The sequence below is a fragment of the Vulpes lagopus genome, chromosome 8 (assembly GCF_018345385.1).
Source record: "Vulpes lagopus strain Blue_001 chromosome 8, ASM1834538v1, whole genome shotgun sequence".
NCBI lineage: Eukaryota > Metazoa > Chordata > Mammalia > Carnivora > Canidae > Vulpes > Vulpes lagopus.
This window is the reverse complement of record NC_054831.1, coordinates 130,956,658-130,964,118: the sequence shown is the minus strand read 5'-3', so window position 1 is coordinate 130,964,118 and position 7,461 is coordinate 130,956,658. Positions and strand designations below refer to the sequence as shown.

The window sequence follows — 7,461 nt, the reverse complement described above, 5'->3', positions numbered from 1 at the left end:
TTATTATTTTTGGACAGAAAGTAGGATTTATTGATGGGTATGAATAAGGAGAGAGCAGTATCAAAGTTCTCATGAGTGCAGGGCATGACATTTGTTCAGAGGGTCACCATTAGTGATGTATTTGACCCCATGGTCACCAGGCATATGCTTTTCAGCCACCATGTCTTTAATTCTGTTCACATTAAACCCAGTAAAACCCCACTTCTTGAAGATATGGATCTTCCTGCAAGGGATTTTGAACTTGGCCCTGCTTAGAGCCTCAATCACATGTTCCTTGGTAGCTCAATCACATGTTCTGCAGCTTGGTACCGGTGGACATAGTGACCTGGCCAATGTGGGCTCTGGTCACTGTGCCCTGAGGTTTTCTAAAGGCACCTGTATACCTATCTGGAGCCTAGATTGGGGACAGCACGAGGTCAGACATGAACGTCCACTGTCTCCAAGGTCCCTGAAGGCAACCCCTTCAAGCAACAAGCTGCATACACTACCAAGGAGGGTACTGTTTGCAGCCATTGCATGCCAGCCCCCAGGGGTGTGCCCCAAACAGAACATTTGGCTTAATTGGCTGGCAGATAGATGAACCATTTTATACTCCTTCCCAAAGCCAATTCTATCCTGTATGCAGTCCTTCTCCCCTACTTAAGAACATGGATCCAGTCAAACTCTCCTGCCCACATTGATTATCTATTATATAAGCAGGGTTATAAAAAAGTATTGTAGGGGTGCCTGGGTGGCTCAGTTGGTTAAGTGTCCGACTCTTGGTTTCGGCTCAGGTCATGATCTCAGAGTTGTGAAATCAAGCCCTGTGTGTGCGGCTCTTCACTGAGCACAGTGTCTGTTTGTCCCTGCCCCTCCCTCCACTCTCTTGGTCTCTCTCTCTCAAATAAATAAAAAATCTTAAAAAAAATTTTTATAATTTCTTCCACCTCAAAACAAGCCAACTTCTCTAGATGCCATATTCCCCAGCTACTCTTTTACCAGCTACCTCTCCATTTTTCTGCTTTCGTTGTGCAGCCAACTCTTTCCATTCTCTATTTAAAAGTCAATTAAGCATTTATTAAACAAATGCAAAATAAATGAACTCAAGATGTTTCACATAGAGATAAGTTCAAATATTCAGAGGGTTTGTCAAGAAAAACAAAAAACCCAAATCTTGTTCTGTTTTTTTTTTTTTTCAAAAGGCAAAACGATAACCAATGGCTAGAAACATCCAGCATGATATTTGTACAAATATTTTCAATTTCTCCAATATAATAAATGTTATATATATATATTTTTAAAGATTTTATTTATTTATTCATGAGAGACACAGAGAGAGAGAGAGAGAGAGAGAGAGAGAGGCAGAGACACAGGCAGAGGGAGAAGCAGGCTCCATGCAGGGAGCCCGATGTGGGACTAGATCTCAGGTCTCCAGGATCAGGCCCCAGGCCAAAGGCAGGCGCGCTAAAACCGCTGAGCCACCCGGGTTGCCCTAAATGTTATATTTTTTCAAAATAAGAAAGGAGCTATGCGGGTGCCTTGGCTGGGTCTCTTGGTTGAGCACGTGACTCTTGATCTTGGGCTCCGAAGTTCAAGCCCCACGTGGGTCATAGAGCCTACTAAAAAATAAATAAGAAGAAAGGAGATATGTCTTTTTAAAAATGTAGTACTCTTAGACCTTTCAAGGAAGTCAAATATTCATGATATGTCCTGCGTGCCAGCAACTGATGCACTCATATCATTGGAAATAAACCTCAAGTCAACTAACCAGTTTGTGAAGAAAATGGCCTCTGGGTTGCTCAGCTATATTTAAGTTCTACATCAGGGACATGTGGGTGGCTCAGTCAGTTAAGTGTCTGCCTTTGACTCAGGTCATAATACCAGGGTCCTGGGGTCGAGCCTCACATCGGGCTCCCCACTCAGTAGAAATCCTGCTTCTCCCTCTGCCTCTGCTCCTCTGCTGCTCCTCCTATATGCTCTCTCTCTAATAAATAAATAAAATCCTTGAGTTCTACATCAGTGATTTTCAGGAGGTGTGAGAAAGTCCCACAAAACAGATGTATCAGAATGCCCTAGGATTCTGATTTTTCATTGTAGGGAGACAGTCTTCCTCAGCCCTCAAAAGAACCCTGACAAATCAGGGTAACTGATAGAAGCATAGCATGTGCTGGGACAAGGGAAAACCAGTTTAAGACTACATAGGCTAGCCAGTGCAGCAGTTCATGAGTATTAGGAAATATAATCTTAACCACATTCTAGGCTGCATCCAAACTGATAAATACTTCCAAATAGAGATGGTTTCAATGACTATTCAGCATAGGTGTTTCAGGATAAAATGCCCATAAATACTTTAAATCCATATTTTATCACATGCTCCTCTAAGAAATGGTAAGGTAATACAATTCAAAATAAAGATTTTAACTGATCGGGATGCCTGGGTGGCTCAGCAGTTGGGTGCCTGCCTTTGGCAGAGGGCATGATCCTGGGGTCCTGGGATCGAGTCCCACATCGGGCTCCCTGCATGGAACCTGCTTCTCCCTCTGCCTGTGTCTCTGCCTCTCTGTGTGTGTCTCTCACGAATCAATAAATAAAATCTTTGTAAAAATTAAAAAAAAAATTTTAACTGATCTATATTTATCAGTACAGAGGATTCTAACAGTGGAGCTCAAACTCAGGATGATAAACACGTTTTCAAATAAAGCACACAGCCAATCCAGTTAATTGTCGTTCACTAGGGATTGCTGTTGCCGGAGCAGGCTCCCGTGGGACAGGTGCAGGAAACCTATTGAAAGGAAACGATGGGGCACTTCGATCTTAAGGCATTACTATTCTTGTGACAGAGTCAATTTGCCATCATTGGTCTAGGCTTTTTACAGGAAGTCCAACAAATGCTGCAGAGTCATCAGGGATTATTGAGGTACAGGCTTGAGAAACGAGGGCAAGGTCTGCTTTGTTGCGTCTCTAAGCAAGCACTGCACGACTGGCTGAATCACCTCAGACTGCCGGTGAGCACTGGTGGTTACATAAATTCCAGGAAAAGCTCTCTGCTAGAGTCTTTGGCCTACTGACCAAATTCTTCCAGGTACCGACCAAATTCCAAGTTCAGAATTTGCAGAGTCTGTAGGAAGGTAGTATTCTTTTCCAAAGAAATTGTATATTATTCATGTCATTATGGAACAGCTACCGGGCTAGAAGCAGACCATATCCTGAGGGTGTAATCCTTCTCCCAGGAGCCTACAAGTTTTGAGTTCCTGAGTCTCTCACTGACCCAGGAACTTTGTGAGATGGAATGTACTTTCTACCGTCACCGTCCCTGGCATCTTCCCCTCCAAGTCTACTGCATTACTTTTCTCAGAGGCACTCCAGATTCACTGATTTTTTTTTTTTTAAGATTTTATTTATTAATTCATGAGAGACACAGAGAGAGAGGGGCAGAGACACAGGCAGAGGGAGAAGCAGGCTCCACGCAGGGAGCCCGACGTGGGACTCGATCCCAGGACTCCAGGATCACGCCCTGGGCCGAAGGCAGGCGCTAAACCACTGAGCCACCCAGGGATCTCCACTGATGTTTTTCTTTAATCTAGTCCAATCGAGCTCTTGCCCCACTGCTCCACCAAAACTTCTCTTGTCAAGGTCACCGACAGCCATCCTCCTGCCTCCCCTTCACCTCTTGGCAGCATTCCACAGGCGATCACATTGATCACTCCCTCCTCCTTCAGTTTCTTCCTCTCACTTCCAGGACACTGCTCTCTCTGGGATTTCCTCCTCCCTAACTGGTTTGTTCCTTCTCAGAGGCTTTGCAAGTTCCTGACTTCTGAGACCTCTTAAGTGTCAGAGTGCCCCGGGGCTTTCCTGGTTCCTTTTCCTGATTATTCTCTTGGTGATGTCATCCAGTTTCAGACTTTAAATTCCATTCATATGCTGATAACTCCCAAACTCTCCTTCCCAGTCTTGTCTCACTGGCTGTCTCTCTTTCACACACAGTCATACAGACACACACACATATATACGATGGATCTCATAAATAATACATAAAAGTATAGATCTTCAGAACTTCTTTCTGAACTCGAGATTCACATCCAGCAGCCTACCTAATGTCTCCATCTGAATACCTAATACCTCAAACTGAACATACTTAAAACTGAGCTCTAAATATTCCTTTATAAAACTGTTCTAGGGGTGCCTGGGTGGCTCAGGTCAGGATCCCAGGGGTCCTGGGATTGAGCCCCGAGTCAGGCTCCCCTGCCCAGTGGGGAGCCTGCTTCTTCCTCTGCCTGCAGCTCCCCCTGCTTGGGCTCTCTCCCTCCACACCTCTGGCAAATATATTAAAAAAATAAGCCTCCCCCCAACCCCCCCCCCAAAAAAAACCTGTTCTAGCCAGTGTTGATTTCAGTCTATTTCAGTTGATTACAACTCAACCTTTTTAGGTGCTTAGGTAAAAAAAAACTCAGGTTTATCTTTGATTTCTCTTATCAACTCTATGATCAATACATCAGCAAGGCCTTCTGGATTAACCTTCAAAATAGATCCATGGGCAGCGCCAGTGGCTCAGCCAGTGGAGCCTGCTTCTCCCCCTGCCTGTGTCTCTGCCTCTCTGTTTCTCATGAATAAATAAAATCTTAAAAAAAATATATATATATATATATCCAGGATCCCTTAGGCAGTGAAGCCACCCCCCATCTTTCTTTTGGGCTACTCAGCCTCATGGGCTCCTGCTTCTATCCTTGTCTCTTCTCTCTCTCCCACCACACCCCTGTACCTCTGTCCCCAAACCAGTTAAGTTTCATGAGAACAGCAATCTGTTTTCTTCAGTGGCATACCCTAAGTACTTGGCACAAAGTTGATTATTAAATAAAATAATAAAGATCCTGACTTTTTAGAAGACTTCTTGATGTGTTTGTCTATATAAGCCATTTGTGTACTTATTTATTTTAAAGATTTTATTTATTCATGAGAGACAGAGAGGCAGAGACACAGGGAGAGGGAGAAGCAGGCTCCATGCAGGGAGCCCCACATGGGATTGGATCCTGGGTCTCCAGGATCACGCCCTGGGCCGAAGGCTGGGCTAAACCGCTAAGCCACCCAGGCTGCCCTATATAAGCCGTTTAAACCATGATGCCAAAATGAGAAATCAATAGGTTCCTATAATCTGCACAATTATCAGGATAGAATCTAGTTATAGGAATGACCATTTGTACTCTGGCAAGACAAATGTTGGGTTGTTCCAGGAGTCTTATTTTCATAGACGTGTTTCTATTTTTTTTTTAAGAAACATACTATTGGCTGCAAAGATTTGTTCTTTGAACTCCAATACTTCTGAAGTGCTGAATTTCTGAGTTTTGCCTCAAAAGGGAAGACTATTACAGCATGTGGGAGTGCTTCATTGCTGCCAAAAATATTTTGAAGAACTTCCCATATTACTAAAGTCTCTAAAAGAGCTCATTTATCCTTACCAGGAAAAGGTTATTACTGTTATTGTTTTAAATTCCCTCCTATGCTAGAATTTGGCATGAAAAAGCTGTCCTTTCCTGGAACAATGGCTAGAGATCTTCAGCATTTCTACATTGCTTAGAAAAGCTGCACACAATCTTCACCAAATGCCAAAAAAATAAGCCCAAGGGGCCTAGCACGTACCGCTTAGACTCTGCCCTGGCTAAGGATCTTTGTATAATTAAAGGGTCTAGTTAACATCCAATCTCTCTCCAGGAACACAAAGTGGTACAAATGAATTCAGCAGCACAGTTGAAAAACTACGGCAACAATGGATTGGCGATGGTGGAATTCTCTCGTCCTGCAGGATTTGACAAAATGAAACCAGTCCTAGACTCCATACAAAGCATATTTATTCCAAGGACAGATCATAAGATTGTTGTAATTCAGAATCTGTTTATTTGAATATGGCTCTCTGCACGTTTAAAGTCTACCTGTTTAAAACTGTTCGGGCTTTCTGGCTTAGCAAACTGGAAAATGTTTTGAGGCTAACATAAAGATGGGAGAGGAGTTTCCTGAATTTCTGTTCAACTGTTTTTGCGAACCCATGCCATTGGTCCTAAGGGAGAGGTGAACAGCCCAAAATACCACCCACTCTAAAGAAAATACAAACTGAAAATATTTTGTGCAAAAAAAAAAAAAAAAAGGGATGTGCTTTTAGCTTAGTATTAAGTGTAACAGTTAAAGGTGTGAAATAAGAACATGCTTTGTAAATAAAAAAACAAATTCTAGGAATTAGAATTAGGTGGAACACCTACATCTGTACAAAGTGAATAGTGCAATCATTTTCTAAATTTCAACCGCCTGGCTCGTAAAGGCATAACGTGTTGTCTGTGTTATTAGAATAATCTGTCCTAATTCCCAATAAAATGAATAGCTTCATAGTGCTTAATCTTGGCCGTGAAGGCAAAAAATGTAATAGCATTTCAAAAACAATGATTTTCCTAAGATCTCAATGTCAAAAAAATGTACAATATTGTGCTTCATATTGAGATGGGAGCATGAAAATTTAAAATTCCACGGAGTGCCTTTGCTCCTACTGAAACGAAGACAAAATTTGGGATCTAACAGCCACTCCTCAGATGTTTCTTTCATCTGGAAGCCATCAAATCCTGATCTGTTCCCTTGAAAATCCCATATTTTTTTTTTTAAAGTTTTCATCCTGTCATTATGAGCTTAACTCCCTATCACTGAAACAAATAACCAACCCCCTGTAATTCCTACACAGTACGGGGTGGCGGGCGTGAAACCCTACTGTAGCTGCAACACCCAAAGACTAGAGCCAGAGAAGAGTTGGCTCGGTTAGGAACTCCTGCTGCCGCGAAGAAAAACAAAACTTAAAACCACCACCACCACCACCATTCAACAAAAATACCTTGCACCAAAAAAAAAAAAAAAAAAAAAAAAAAAGCAGCAAGGCTGGAGGACAAAGAGGGCAGCCTCACTCTCGAATTTCCTGGCTTTGTTGACTCAAGCCGCAAAAGTGAACATTAAAATGCCAACACTCGCGTTGAATATTCCCTTGAAATCTCGGAAGACAAAGGCTCTTTCAAGTTTCCAAGAGGACACTGGGAGAAGGCACGTTTTAGGGAGTCGATTTTCTATTTACATACTCAGGGGGGAGCTTTAGAAGAGTTAAATGGAAGAGGTTCTCGGCAGACAGAAATAATACGTCCCCGTCTATTGTTCCAGTTTATGGCTCGGATGGAAATAATGGGCCGTAAAACCTATCAGAGACCAGTTGCGCAGTGCGTGCCTCGCGGCCAGCCAATGAGCGGCAACGCCTCGGTTCTCCTACTGGCGACAGCACTTCAAAGGCAATTTTAAAAAGAAAAAAAAAAAAAATTTTTTTTTTTGTTCTCTTTTCCCGAGCCCGACCTCTCGGCTGCGCGGGTGCAGGAGGCACGCCCCGTGGGCCCCCCCGCTCCCCCCCCGCTGCCGAGGCTCGGCTCCCCTCGGCGCGCAGGGCTCCAGGGAGCGCCTTTACCCCCG

The 7,461-nt window shown here is 43.3% G+C and overlaps 1 pseudogene; it reads right to left on the bottom strand.

Annotated features, from left to right (window-relative positions):
- Positions 1-431: 431 nt before the first annotated feature.
- Positions 432-572, bottom strand: LOC121498354 (annotated as a pseudogene).
- Between the last annotated feature and the right edge of the window lie 6,889 nt (positions 573-7,461).